Below are 16263 nucleotides of genomic sequence, written 5' to 3' on the forward strand. Positions count from 1 at the left end.
TCTACAAAATTAAACTTCGATAATTATGCACTGTACTTTTATATATATGTAAAACGGCTCGTTTGGATTGAGAATTTTTTTTATGTAAAGAAACAAACAACGTTTTGACCTTCTTTGGTTATCGTCAGAGTTACAAAGAAAAAAAGAAGTAACGTTTTCGTAAATTTGGTTTTAGATTTCCACGGTAAACAGAGTTTGGATAATTCATTATAGAACTTTGCAACGAGAATATAATAATAACACCTAAAATGATTTCAAGACAACAAGCACTATCATCGGAAATTTGAAATTGTCTTTTTTTTTGCACCCTAATGGCACTGAAGTATATCTGACGACTCTTACCGGTAGAAACCGGGTTTTGAATCATGTAGTGGGCAAAGCATAGATAGCCGTTGTATAGCTTTGTGCTTACTTCTAAACAAACCAAACCAAAATTTTGCCTTTAATAAACAGTAACACATTACCTGTTTTGTTTTGTATTTAAACAGGAATGCATGACTTGCTTCGTTTTTCAACAAAAATGCATGACTGTTGTTTTCTCTTCAACAAGAATGCATGACTCGTTTGGCAAGAAAAAAAAAACGTTTTACCCATAATTCACAACTACTGACTAAGACATAGTAAAAACAAACACTCCAACATATCCTGAAAAAATAATTTTTGGTATAACTTTCATATATCTAGAGAATAATAATGTCACCATTAGGATCATCAAACCATAAAATTAGAAGCAAGTCTGAAAGAAACAATTAAAGCTGAACTTGTAGTACTTACACATAAAAAACACCAGAAGTAGTCACCTGTGAGGAAGATGCAGGAAGTTTGATGACAAATCCTCACCTAATTACACTTTACCATCTCGTATACAAGAGTTGTATTACTAAAGATATAGCGAAGTTACAGCTGATTAACGCTGTAGACCACTTACTCGCGGAAAATAAAGATGACTTCTCCACTAGACCTCATGACGTAGGCAAAACAAATACCTCATAAGATTGATACTGGCAGTGGAACTACAATACGCCAGTTGGCTTAATGACAACAACTTGCAAAAAAGGCTGAAACACACAAAGAAATCGAAGGTTTCAAATAACAAGGGGTGTAAAATCCGAGTACTGAACCTTGTGCATCATTATGAATTGTTACGGAAGAATGAATCAATCTTTAAGATTAAAAAAGTTGTATACTTTCACAAAGAATAATTCCAGCAACTGCCAAGGATGTACTCTTCCTTGGATGTTTGTCTGGATGAAAATATTTTCAGTAATGGATTTTAGGAGAGGATATTAGTAAGCTCAAGACAATAAGGCAAGTTGAGAGAAGACAGTCTTTTCCTCTGGGAATGGCTTACGGCAATTTTTGGTGTAGTCATTTGAATTACGTCATGAACCTGTTACTCTTCATTGACTATTTGTGTTTTTCTTTGAAAAACCATAAAACGCCACTGCATACAGGATGAACTTTTCTAATGCTTGTGATGGATCAATAACATTTCTGAAACAATCGAAGAAAGAAAATCTTTGTGAATTGTTTCATTACTAAAATTTCCTGGGACACAGATTCAGCAGACAAATTGCATTCACAGACCTATTTAAGACTCAATCTGTGTGAAGTTAGGGGCTTTCTTGAACTGTGCTCTCAGTATAGTCATTCTGTAAAACTGTTGTGATACAACTTGTCATCTACACTATTATTATTTGAAGCATCAAAGTAGGTGGCTGGAATTTTGTAGTTCGGAGTTCTGTACAGCAAGATGACTCCATAAACTTCAACTGTATAACTTAAATGTTGTGCACCACTTTAAACAGTTATAGAAATACTGACACATTATCCACAAAACCATTTATTTATAAAGAACATGTGCAAGCAATGTGATGAGTGAAATGCATGAGAATGAAGACAACTAGCCCAAGTTACAGCAAAAATAGCCAAAGCTAGAATATTCACAAATGATGATGACCTAACATGGTGCAACACTCAACTTTGAAGATGTTAAGGAAAAGATACATGTTTGAAACTAATTATTCAGTAGATCAAAATAGTGTAGAAAACTCTCAATTCCAACATTTTTAAGTACAACCTTAAGAAAATGATGCACTTGGCAGTCCAGGGCGTAGATGTTTTACACCCGATGGAGGGAATGATTTTCTAACCACTTATGTGGACTGTTCAATTTGCAAATTGGTAATCTCTGATTACGTGAACCTGAGAGCGATAAACATGCAGTCACAAAGTAATCTTGTTGCCACAATACTTGCATGTATACTTAGGCCTACTGACTGATGCTTACGAATTATCGCTTAGATCGAAAAGCTTAGAAGCACGCCTATATTAAAGATGCACATTTTGGCGACTGAAAAAGCCTACATTAGGCCTAATTATGTAATTCGATTGGTAAGAATCACAAGAAAAACACAACTTGTAGGCTTGTGATGCAATAAAACAATTCAAAAGACTAAACTAAAATAAATCTAATTAACTTAAGATACGATTTAATGCGAAAAATACCTTAAAAATACTCTTTATCAAAATTTGTTTAGTACTACTACAACGTTCGATTATTTTTCAAATCGTAACTATGGCGCTTAAGGAACAAACGAAGGCAACTGCGCAGGTTCGAAAGAAGACATGCGCATTGCATACGACAGAAAATATGTCGTTCGCCTTTTCTGCTTGTCATTATTAATATCTATTTTAAAGCAGTAATATTGTTGTTTATCCGTTAAATAGCCATTAAAATTAAAATTTGCAAATAACAATAGCTTTGTGCTTACTTCTAAACAAACCAAACCAAAATTTTGCCTTTAATAAACAGTAACACATTACCTGTTTTGTTTTGTATTTAAACAGGAATGCATGACTTGCTTCGTTTTTCAACAAAAATGCATGACTGTTGTTTTCTCTTCAACAAGAATGCATGCTCGTTTGGCAAGAAAAAAAACAACGTTTTACCCATAATTCACAACTACTGACTAAGACGTAGTAAAAACAAACACTCCAACATATCCTGAAAGGTGACTTCTACTCTGCCAATGTTTATACTTGGGTCCCTTTGTCTTACAATTCTCACTGTTAAGTATGAATAAAGATGATGCATCAACTTTATCAATTCTTTTTACAATCTTAAACACCTCTATCATATCACATCCCTCCTTCAATTCTTCTTTTTTTAAGAGAAGCCAGAATGAGAGATTTCAGCCACTCCTCATATGACTACTCCATCCTAGACATCTTTCTAGTAACTCAACTTTGAACCCCTTCAAAAATTTAAAGCCCTTCCAAAGATAAGGATACCAAGACTGAACACAGTACTTCAAATATGATATAACTAATGAATCATACAATGAAATTATAACTGCTTTAGACTGATATTGAAAATCTCTGTTGATATAACCTAAAATTTTATTTGCTCTACCACCAGCAATAACACAATGCTTGGATAGCTTCTGAGACTGATCAGCTATTATATTAAGATCCCTTTTTCTCTATTGTTTAGATTATTCCCATCCAAATTATTATTCATATAATGATAATCCAGTGGCATTATTTTACATTTATTATAATAAAATCCCATCTGCCATTCATTTTCCCAATTCACTGAATGATACAAATATTTCTGTAAATCAGCAGCATTCTCTTCACAGGCAGTAACACCCTATGCCTTAATGTAATCTGCACATTTAGTTATTTATTGACCATTCTTTCATCTGTGTCATGGATGCATATCAAAAGGAGCAAAGGTCCTAAGACTTGAACCCTGAGGTACCTCATTTGTGACATTAATCTAGTTTGGTTGAACTACATTTGTGACAATCCTTTCTTCCTGATCTACTCTTACTCTCATCAACACAAATAGTAACCTTTTGAAAGAATGCCAGAAGATTTTGTAAGGCAAGGTTTTCCATCAGTGAAACCACGTTAGCTGTCTGATAAAATTCTAAACTTGGTTAAATAACTTTTTTGAAGTTTTTTCTTTTATCAGACTCTCCAAAATGTGATCTACAACTGATGTAAGACAAATGGGTCTGTAAGTACTGGAACAATTTTCATCACCCCTATTGATAAGAGAAGTTACATTAGTTAATTTTCAATTTGTTTTGTTTCTCATTAATTTTACTTCCAATACTCTTCATGAGTCAACATTGTTTTTACTTGCTGCTACCCTGTTCTTTATGTAAGGAAAATATTTACCTTGAATATTGAAAAATTTTTCTTTAAAGATTTTCCATATTTGCTTTGTGTCTCAGCATAACACAGCTGCCCAATTCACAATGGATAATTCTTGTTGCTTTCCTTCAAAATTTGATTTTTAAAATTTGGAATCAAAATATTCTGAATTCAATATCCAGGAAAAATATCAAACTTAATACAACAGTGATCACTTGTACCCATGTGTTCTCCAATTTCCTACATATATTTTTGAAGCTACAACAAATCTCAAATAGTAGTTTGTAGTAAGACTAAGGGAAGGGAAATTTAAAAAAAGTTATTGATGCATATATATAAATACAGGGAGAAGTGTGTGTGTTTATATACACATATAAATACAGGGAGCAGTGTGTGTGTTTACATATATATAAATACAGGGAGCAGTGAATGTGTTCACATATGTGTACATACAGGGAGTGCTGTGTGTGTTTATATATATATATATATGTGTGTGTGTGTGTGTGTTTATATATATATATATGTGTGTGTGTGTGTGTGTGTGTGTGAATACAGGGAGTGGTGTGTGTCTGTTTACATATATATATACACACAACTTCTTATTGTTACAAATGTTAGTAAGCTTTGTTGTGCACATTTATTCATTATATTGACAAACAGCATTTGATTTTGTGTTTTCATCTAACAATTTATTATTTAGGAAGAGATAAATGAAAAAGGGCATTACCTGAAACATTGTAACAACAAACGTACATATATTAAAGTGTGTGCATACTGTAGTTAACTTTGTGGTGGTTCTATCTTCAACATTTCCTTTTCTTCCATTAACAACCACCACACATAATTTTCTACAGTTTTAAACCAACTATAATATTAATACAATAAGGAAACATAAATAATAAGTTATACATTGTTAGACACATGTTATGACAGACTCGAGAAATAGAACATTACAAGCAGTTTTGTAATTTAACAAATATTCTAACATCAAATAATTGAACATATTAACTCTGGTAAATCTGTGAAAGTGAAACATTGATTAAAATAAAATTATATTCCTTGTTATTTATCTGAATTGTAAAGGTCAGTTTTATAAACTTTCATCAAAACTATTGTCTTCCCCACCACAGCAATTGATTACCTCATATTGTCAAAATGTTACGTAGTTTTGTCAAGTGTAAAGCTTTAGAAACTAGAACAGTTAATTCTAATCATCATTAAATGCTGAAACAAATGTAGTACAAAGTGATATTTGATGAAAATGTTTTCATTTTTCAAAAGGGTTCCTCTTGAAGTTCTTTTTTATTAAGAACAGAATCTACTTGTTAGTGGTGATTCAGGTTGTTGCTGCACTTTGTTATAACATGTATGGTATAAGCCAGATTATTTTTATTCATTCTCGGTGGATGGGAAATATCTGTAATATCACTTTACACATGATGTGGAATAAGTGATTAATGAAGATCGTTTGTGTTAATTTTTACAGTAACTGGATATTTACATTGATTCAATTCAGTTGTTTGTTCCACGTATTTTGCCAAGTGTATCTATATTATTGGTATCTGTATGAGGCATGATTTATTCACCATTTTACGAAAATTACAGATCTGATTACTTAACATCTTTCAATGTGCTTTCTGTTGTCAGATGTTCTGACTATAAAAGATGCAACCAAGGTTTCCCTGAAGGAGAGAGATATTTATGTAGCTTATCTTCTACAATGCAGAATTTTTTTGTATTGATAGTTCTTGTGTTATGTCAGTTACTCTTTCAGGAATTATTAGCGATATTTTAACTTAAACCATAAAATGTAGTATTTCTATTGAGAATACCTTCGTCAATTAAATAACACAACATAAAGAAACCAAAACACTTTCATTTGAACCAAAGTCTTATCAGTCACAGAAGTGAAAAATTGTGATGGCATAAAACAGGAAAAATAATTTATCCCCAATCCTGATTGTGTCTTGGGTAAAAAGGACCAGTCCAGGAATGAAGGTTAAATGATACAACATCCTGTGGACAGTCAGCACAAACTATTCTAACTGGCAATGTCCATAGGTCAGCAGCAACAAAAAATAAACTTTCAGGTAAAGGCGAGACATCACATACGAGACTCAGATCACAAACAAGTGTTGAAAAATGGCATGTTATGCAACCTTAACATACCAGTACCCAAAGACCCCAAATTAACTTGAGGAATTTGGAAAGTAAAGGAACTGAAAAAAATATTTTGTTGTATCAGATGGTAGTCAATATGGCCATCTTTACAGGGAAGATGCAAAAATATTTCCCAAATAGCCAGATCGAAATACATGTTATGGTTGGCACTTAAGATTGAAGTGGATTCAACCTCTTCTCAATCCACCATTGTCAATGTGTGTCATTTTTGTAGCTAAATATCCATCACAGAACAAAGCAAAAACCGAGAAAGACACATAGTAACCTTAAAAATTAAATGCTTGTACTATGCAAAGAACTGCATAACCTCCATACCTGTAGCTTAACTTCTGGATAGCTGGGTGTGCCACATCAAATCATGCTGCCTCCACAGAGGTGACTAAAGATGAAATAGAAGAAGTAGCCACTTATGAATGTACTGCAGAAACAGGAACAGGATGCAAATCTAGTGCTATCAACAGGACCCAATAATGGAATGGAACAAATCATTGCTAATACCTTGAGTAACATGACAATTGAAGAGAATGCCAAGAATTGTAAATCTGTTATATCCTAATGGAATGCATCCCTTGCCAAAACCAGGCATAACCAATCAACTATTTTGTTAGAACAATCTGTCTTGGTTTAACCTGTTCAGTGCCATAGATGAGATAACTCGTTCAAGAAGATCAATAGCACAGTGCCATGGACAAGTTAATTTGTTCAATAATACTGAGCTTCAACGCTACATCTCAGCATCATACATGCATTTGACCTACTTACAAATTGTTTCACTTTTGATCCAATGGTGCACAGTGCTAGGCAATGAAGGTGATGAAAAAGCTTATATGATTCAATAGAACCAATGTGACACTGATGCTAGTCTGATGGTAAAAACCTCGAACTGCAGCACCTGACCCTTGTGCACAAAAAATGCTGATAGTGTTGGTGTACCACCACTGTGGTAATGTGCAAAATGGAACCAACTACAAAAAACTTGGACATCCACAATCCCAGCAAAATAAATGGAAACTCAGAATGAGGAATGAGCAACTTGTGTACCTTAGAAAATCTAAGTATTGATACAGATGAGAAAGATTAACAACTAGACACCAATTTCTTGTCTTCTTAGGACCAATAATTGATGGAAATAAAGCCCTGAAAGAACTAGTACTCTTCTTACCCCAACACCAACCAAACTCTGATAGCCACAAGTTCTAAAGTCTGAAGATCTGCAGGTAATGGATATGCTACAGGTTTGATTGATAATGACAAGGAAGGTGTAAAGTAAGTGACTAACCCTTATTTAAGGATATGGAGTTCCCACAGATCCTTGGTTAAGGTTACTACACGTCCAAAAATTCTTAGGGCTAAGTTGCCACAGAACCTGAAGGTAGAAAATGATCACTGATGCTGCTGGCAGCATTCAGACCAAGCAGCAGAAGCCTTGGATATGAAAAGAATCTATTTTGGTACCAATGTAAGAAGAGGCTAATGCCAGGTGGTCAGGACCCTTGAAGAGGCACAGATGTATAATCTTTTGTAAGTGCAATGAAACATGACACATCAACAATGACAAAGATGAATGTAACAGCATGTGTGCATGCTTACAATGAGTTCAACTTGTCTTCAGTGAAATTGCTGATCCTGAGAACCTTCCAACAGTTTGTTGTCAGGAAAAAACACATTGGATTTTAAAAGTTGTAAGTCCATAAACTTTCCACTATCCCACCAGAGGCCATTGACCTATTCAGGTTAACTACAAACTCCACCTTAGAACCCTTACGTTTGAGAAACAGATGCATTATTTAAGAGTTGGGATGAGTTTTCATGTAGCAGTGGTAGGCTAAATCACATAGTTCCAACAACCTTGATGGATAAGTCATAACTGTTCCTTCATGTTACTGAGTAGCAAAGCTCTTTGCATAAAACACAATGTTATAGATGGAGAAAAAAAACTAAATATTTGCTTCCAGGCCTTTCAGCCATCAAGTAAGGTGTGCAGGCTCAAAAGTAATCAGGGAAAAAACCCAAAACATCATACCCTTAATGAACCAAATGAAGAAAACACTTTTGAAGCAGCTTATCCGAAAGTGGCCTGCTTGTGTATTTCTTTTAAAGACTGTATTTATTACCATTGTTTGGGACAACATTTAATTAGGTAAGTTTGTTTCATTTGAGCAAACCAGCATTGAGCTATCTGGAAAACTGAACCTGAAATTCCAGTGTTTTAAATCAGTAAACTTACCACTGTCCCACGAAGAGACTGAAAAGCTAACAGGCCAAAGGAAGTTGCAGCAAAAAACTATTCTAAATTCTTTCCGGAACGTCAAGAAGCACCCATAATTGCAGCCTCAGAGCCTCACCTTCCAAAAAACACCAAACTAAATATATTTTTCAATATCACAATAAACAAAATCACTGAAAATTAGTTTGATAATAAATTTTTCTTTTTTAAAAAATAAACCAAGTGACATGAAGAATGCTAAAAGTATCTCTGAAAAATCACAGCACTGGAAAACCCATTAGTGATACTGTCAAGCAAAAGTGGTAACTTTATCTGATTAAGATGTTTACATGAAGAACCAGGATACCAACTGATGTAGATGGAAAGTGTATCGAGACAAATATCACTTAGGGCAATTAAGTGTGATATAAAAGAATGGAGCAAGCAAGAAAATAATCAGACCAATGCTTTGATAGACAAATGAAGAAATGCTGGCAGTCAAGAATAGCTGTAGTGTGAGAGGAGGTATGTTTTGGAAACAATACATGTAATTTAAACTTTAACTTTTTATTGGTTATATATAATGTAGTATTAAATGTTACAAAGGAGTAACAGCAATTTGTGAAATAGAGGATGTGGCAGATTGGTATGTCAAGTGAGTGATTTTCTAGTTTATGGCCTTGTACACAAAGAATGAAGGCTATAAACATTTCACTCTGTTCAAATAATAATTATATTATAATAAGCAGCTTATATTAAATTGTGTACTTCTGAAAGGAAAGGTCAATAAATTAAATACAAAGAGAGACTTAGAAAGTAAATTATCGATTCTATAACTAAGGAAGATTGAGAATTTTTAAAGATACTTCCACATAAAATTAGAAACTTAAATATGGTATAATATTAACATTTTTATTTATTAATTATGTTTTGACATTAGGTTTAATGCAATACATTAATATCAAAGTAGATAAATTGGATTTTGAATGTAATTATGTAGAGAGGTTGCAACATATGCAAAATAGGTTAATGTATGGTTAACACCATCAGCAATTTTAAGCATCATTTAATCATTACTTTATCCATATTATTGTGTAAATCAATAACAGCATACATCCAAACACTGAGGTATGCCTACTTGTGACATCAATCAAATTTAATTGAACTCCATTTAAAAAAAAAAAACCCTCTACCTTCTTCCATCCAGCCATCTTTCTATCCAAGAGCAAATTTGATCTCAGAATGGCTGGTATGGGTATTAACACTTTTATTGATAAGGAGAGAACAATATTTCAACTTTCCTAGGTCATCTTCAGATTAAAGAAGAGAGAGTTTTAGTGTGACTTTTCTTATGGACAAGAGTATAAACAGGTATGGGACTGTAGGGTATTGCAAGTGGATGTTAAGTTATTAATTAGTATAATGAGAAAGGTGTTCCTTTATATTCGTTTAATTTTGGTTTTCGTTGTTGTATAAGTAGGGTTTATTTGAATTTGTGTTTGTTTATATTTGTTTCCCTACTTGATATCTGGGTGTTTTCTATGGTTGTGTTGTGTTTATTTGATTTGCAGTGTTCAAAAAACATGTGAAAGTGTGTTTTTGTGTTCTATGAATCTAGTTTCCATTGTTTCTGCTTATTTCCCCAGTATAGAAGTCATGGCAGTTGTTGTATTGTATTTTATAAATTATGTTGGTGTTGTATTTGTCAGTGTCGTTTTTACGTAGAATGGACTTTAGTTTTTACCTGGTTTTTGAATAAATTTGATATTTACTGGAATGTTGCATTTTAAGTTTTTTTGAAATGTTTATTATTTTTTCGCTGATGTCGGGGTCATATGGTATGCAACAGTATAAGGTTTTGTAGTTTGTTGTATCTTGGGATTTATTGTTGTTTGTTTGTTGTTGGTCTAGGTGTGCGCGTGTATAATTTGTTCCATGGTTTTTGAGGAAAAGTGTCATTTTATTTTGTCTAATGCATAGTTAATTTCATCTGGTGAACACAGTTTTGTGGCTGTGTTTATTTGGTTTCTTAATATGTTGAGTTCTTGTAGATGCAAATCTAGCAATTGTATTATCAACATACCTGTACCAGTATAGTGGTGGATAGAAGGCTGAATTGATCGCTTGTGATTCAATCTGTGTCATAAAAATGTTGACATGGGATTCCCCATACTCATGCCATTTATTTGTAGATAGTTTTGGTAGTAGTGAATTCTATAAGGGTTACTAATTGGTTGCTGAGGGTGTGTGTCAATGGGTTGGGATCTTGGATATAAAGTTCTTAGGCTATCTTGTGGGTTTCAGTTGTTGGGACTTTGTGAAGACAGAGATTACATCAAAACTGGCCATTAAGGCTTTATGATTTAGTTGATTATGAATATATTTAAAATTGAAGAGTCATTGAAAAAGGATCCAGCTGATGTTACATGTTTAGTAAATCCATAAACACTAAATGTACACTCCTACCCTTATCTTCTTAAGCAGTAGCCTCTTCAAAGAATGTCATAAGATTTGTAAAGCAATGTGTCCTTTACTGAAACAATGTTGGCTACCTGAATCTAAAATTTTGTTCATTGAACTTAGAAAACACATTTTATCATACTTTCAAAAATATGTTTATGCAACTGATATAAGGCTAATAGGCTTGTAATCACCTGGACAATTTTTATCTCTTCCCTTCAAAAGTGTGGTATCATTATCCAACTTCCAACCTGCTGATACCTGCCCACTATTCAAGAACTAACAAAAAATATTATCAAGTGGCTCACGTATTCCCATTTTAACATCCTTCAAACTCCTTATGGAAATATTATCTAGTCGAGGAACTTTATTACTCTTTAATTTTCCAGTTATTTCTTAACAATTTCAGAACTGATGTGATAACATTGTTCAATATTGTCTCCATCTTGCAAATGACTAACATCAGGGATATTTGTTTTAATCAGACAAAAAATGAACACCTCACCAATCAAACAGTAAGAGAGTCCAGCAATAAATGATCACACAGAGTCTAAGATCAGGCTTAAATTGCATATGTGTAAAATGACCAGGCTTCAAAGAATTTGAGTACTAACTATAAAATGTTTCCTCATGATGCTACTACCACTCACAAAAGAGATCCAAATGAAACAAAGGAAATTTGATGGGTGGAATTTTAACATCACAAACTAAGCAAACACACATGAGATGACAGTGAAGGATGAAGTTTGATTAGAGCATGATCAGAATTTAAAATGCAGCATGTGTCTCTCTCACTTAACTCAACTGAATAAACATAGACAAGGAATACGAATCCATCCCTCGTACAATACACTAGCTGTATTGGGGGTGACTCACACTACACAGTGCCACCATTGCTCTACTTTTCACCATATTGTATTGTGCTGTACATAATCACTGAAGAACTCTACAAGATACACCATCCAAGCAGTCAGGAACTGGTAAGTGGCAAGGACATCCTTATTCTACTTGAATAAGGAGAGGGTGGGAATTAACATCTGGGAAATGCAAATAAATGCCCAGATCCCCATTAAACATCTGCCGGAAAGAATTTTTCCTATAGACAGTGCAAGAGATGACTGTGAAACACGATTTTGAAAAGCTGGCAAATGCAAGCCAAAGAAGTGGTCAGTTACTTCTTTGGTGCTGACTTTTTCCGTGATAGTCCATGGAATGGTACGGGCATGGTCGGGCAAATGAGTAAGTTTAATACCATGAAGATAATTAAGGTGGTCTTCCATAACTCCCTTCCTCAAGAGTAGGCACTGTTCGAACCAGGAAAAATGGGGTGTGGGCATTTTCTTTAACCTACAGCCTAGTGTGAATCTTAGGAAATAATCATACCATGGGAGGCAAAATCAACAGCTGGTGAAAGAATATAATGAAAAAACAGTGTACTTTTCTTTCTCAAAAACTGTGTGTAGATTGAAGAATATCAAGAACAAGGAGATGAAACTATCAGATCATGAAGACTGTTCATGAAGATGAATGTGTTTAGATTAATTCATAAGTCAACCTGAAGGTGCAAAAGAGACACAAGAAAGTAAGATAGATGACAAATTTGAGATAAAGTCTGCAAGCATCAATATCCAGGTAAGAATACATCAACATAAGGAGCTGGCAGACCTATCTAGTAAGTGTAGGAAGCAATAGGTCTCCAGATAAAGAATAAAAACAGTGATGGAAACCACAAAAAAAAAAGACATTCGTGCCATCTGATAATACATAAACCAGATACAGCAGATTGTCCAGATCCAAATAAGAATAGAGGTAAAAGATAGAAGGAGATAGGAGATAAAGAATGATCACTTTCCCGATAAGCTGAAGTATTGAAAAGAAAACTTTGATCTGGGAGGAGAAATAAATAAGCATGGTGAAAAGGAGTGTGGAAAGAATTGACAATATATACATCCAAATGAAAGATACCACAGTTGAAAAGGAGAAAAAAAAATGTCTTTAGAGAAAGATGGTACAGATATCAAGAAGCCAATGTTTCAAATGGGACATGTGTGAGAGCATGTAAAACTACATGAAAGTCTCAGTCAGGCAAAGAGATTAGTGAAGAAGGAAGGACCAAACAAAGTGGAAAAAACAGAGGAAAGAAACACCTGATGGTAACAAGAAAGGATATGTGTAATTGACAAATTTGTCCACTAATCAGTTATGGCAGAGACTGAAAATCCGTAATTGAACAATTATGTGAAAAAGGCCAAAATATGGACAATGTCAAGAAAACCTGGGAGTTGCAAATGGCAGATGGAACAACTATAAAGAACTTGCAACTTCCAGTGACAAAGTTCAAAGATGACAGGAACGGGATAAGAAGGCAAAACAATTCAAAAGTCCAGCCCACCAGGAAGTGGAGTAAACAAATTCCACACAAGAAGAAAGGGTGACACCACGTAAGGTTGGAGCAAGAAAGGGGGAAAGGGCAGAGGATAAGGGGATTTCAAAGCCAAATGAAGAGAAGAGGAAACCAAAGAGGAACAAGCAACAGGACCCAATGAGGAGTGTTATATATAAAGGCCTTGACAAAAGGAACAAGATGAAGAATGAAATAGACATTCAGAAAAAGGTGAGAAAAGTCTTGGCTGAAAGCATCAACCATCAGAGATTAAGAAGGAACTGAAAATCAGATAAATGGAAGTTTGGTGTTGATAGCAGTGGCAAAGGTATTAGGAGCATGCCCAATGAGAAAATGAGAGTGGAGTGACCACTCTGTAGGTAGAATCCAGTCTGGTCAAGAAAGGTGATCTGTTTTAAGGTTTAGAGCCATAGCAATTCAATTCAAGCTGTAAAGGAGATAAAGATATGATAAATCTGGTGAAGCATGACTTACAGAAGTTTCCTCAACTCTAAAGAGAGCCCAGAATAAGTGATATGTATCAATTTTGTACTCACCTCAACAAAGTAGCCATGGATTAATCATAGGAACTGAAGGATCACAAAGAATAAAAAATCATAGCACATCTAAAAGCATTCTGAGAGGCAACATAACACTTCAAAGGCCTCACTGGATATAACAAATTATCAGAATACAATCAATTATAGAGGTGAGGAATGGCAGTTCATTTAGAAATATGAGCCATGAAAAATTGATGACCTGAGGGCAGTACAGATGGGGGAAAAGTAAATAGCATGTTTATGAAATAATTGCTGAAATGGCTTCAAGGTTAGTGTAATGACGTAAGAACATACACATATATATTCTTCTAAAACATTTAGTGAGACAACAGATTTTAACTCAATTTACATCATTAACATTATTCAATTATCAAGACATCTCAAATGTATTCAAAATACTAGTTCTATTATGTGCTGCATTATCCAGTTGTGCAGCTCATATTGATCCAAAAGCATTTACACTGTCCTCTGTATGTTATTGTGCATACATATTGTTGACTTACTGACAAAAATTGTAGGATTTAGGAAAGAGTATCCACTTTGGGCCTTCATCTATGTTCAGTTTGTTTCCAACTCCAGTCACCAAAAAAATGAAAGTCTGGCTGTAGACACAAAATTTGGCTCAAGACATAGCAAGCCTAGATAGTGGCTCACCTAACATGCTGCACATGGAAGACATGTTGAGATAAATTCAAATGCAGATATGTCAAAAAACACTGTTCAAACATCTTGTTCTCTTCTCCTTTTCCAACAGAAGCTGAGGTAATATCACAACCTTTTATGGGTACACATTTGAGGCAATGATGCAAGCAGTAATAAAATAGTAGTGTCTACCAACACTAAATGTTAGCCAGAGTTCCAAAACGTGTAGGTTGTGCAACTTGGACCTCGCAAATGCAACAACATTCACATTAGCATCTTCATGCCTGCATGGATCATCAATGTCTTGTAAACACATGATCAAACTGAGTGATGTACAACTCCATCTTACCAATAACATGACCAAGTTAAGTGTTGTACAACCCCATCCTCTTAATGCAAATCACAAAAAAGTTTGTGGGTGAGATAACAAAAGACCTCCTGTTCCACTGTTGCAGAGATAAGCAGCCCAATCTTTCGGAACGGTTGTTTTGTACGAGACCTACCTCTGGAGCTTATCCCATGAACATTCCATTGTCTATTAAACTGAACTATTGGCTATATATTTGTCCCAAACATACAGACTATGAATATTTTAAAGTTTTAACCTGATGAGAGTACAAAGTTAGTATCTATATATACTTCAAAAATTCTAGCACTACTTGATTTACCATGTTTATAATACTTCTTTCACCAAAAATGTTCATACTAACTTTTGGAGATAATCCAATGGAAATACTGTTGCAAATTACTTCAAAAAATAGTGCAAAGTCTTACAAGTAGTAAGTGTCATTATTGTGCTGCAACAGAACTTTTTGCTACTGTAGAATAATGATCCAAGTTACCTACAACTGTTTTTCAGACAAAACCTTCCCCCTTTGTATCAGGCACATTTGATGTCAGTTACCAATCTTTAATCTCTATTATTTTATTTACGGAGTTATGATAGCAGAATTTGTGATAAACATGACCATGGGTCCTACAAAATAAATCCACTTTTTTATCCTCATTCAGATAAGAAATGAAGTCACCAGCTAAAAAATATTAAAAACAAGCAAAACAATTCTGGTAAGTTTTGCTTTGTTAGAAAGAAATATGGCAGTAACTATCATAAGAAATATTTTACAAAATGGTATGTGGTATTTCCTTAAACTTCTCTAGCAGGACAAGCACCATAACATAAGTTCAGAAATTCTTCCGTAATAAAGGTATGATTGATGTACATAATTTCAAGTTTTGCCAGAGAGAGTAACAAGTTGCTAGATGAAAAAAGAATTGTCATGGCAATCATTTTTTGGTTTTCTAAATCACATTTAACTTAATTAATATTATATGCAGCTCCTTACAAAAGCTTTCTGAAAAGTCAACTTAAATCTACTTTTCATCATTATTCAGATAAGAAATAAAGTCTTCAACAAAACTTGACAGGCAAAATTTTTCCTTTGTAAAACAATTTTGTCAGGTTTTACTTTTATTATTAAGTCAAAATATGGCAGTATAAATTAAAATGAATGATTAAAACAATGGTTAATGATGTTTTACTGAAGTCCATTATCAAGAACAGCACAACAATAAGCTTCGCAATTCTGAAAAGGAGTTAGTGTGTAGTTGTCTATAAATTTTACCAGCTTACACCTTATTTTGAAACCTAAACTCTTGACCTATCA

This window comes from Tachypleus tridentatus, unplaced genomic scaffold (genome assembly GCF_004210375.1).
Source record: "Tachypleus tridentatus isolate NWPU-2018 unplaced genomic scaffold, ASM421037v1 Hic_cluster_2, whole genome shotgun sequence".
Taxonomy (NCBI): domain Eukaryota; kingdom Metazoa; phylum Arthropoda; class Merostomata; order Xiphosura; family Limulidae; genus Tachypleus; species Tachypleus tridentatus.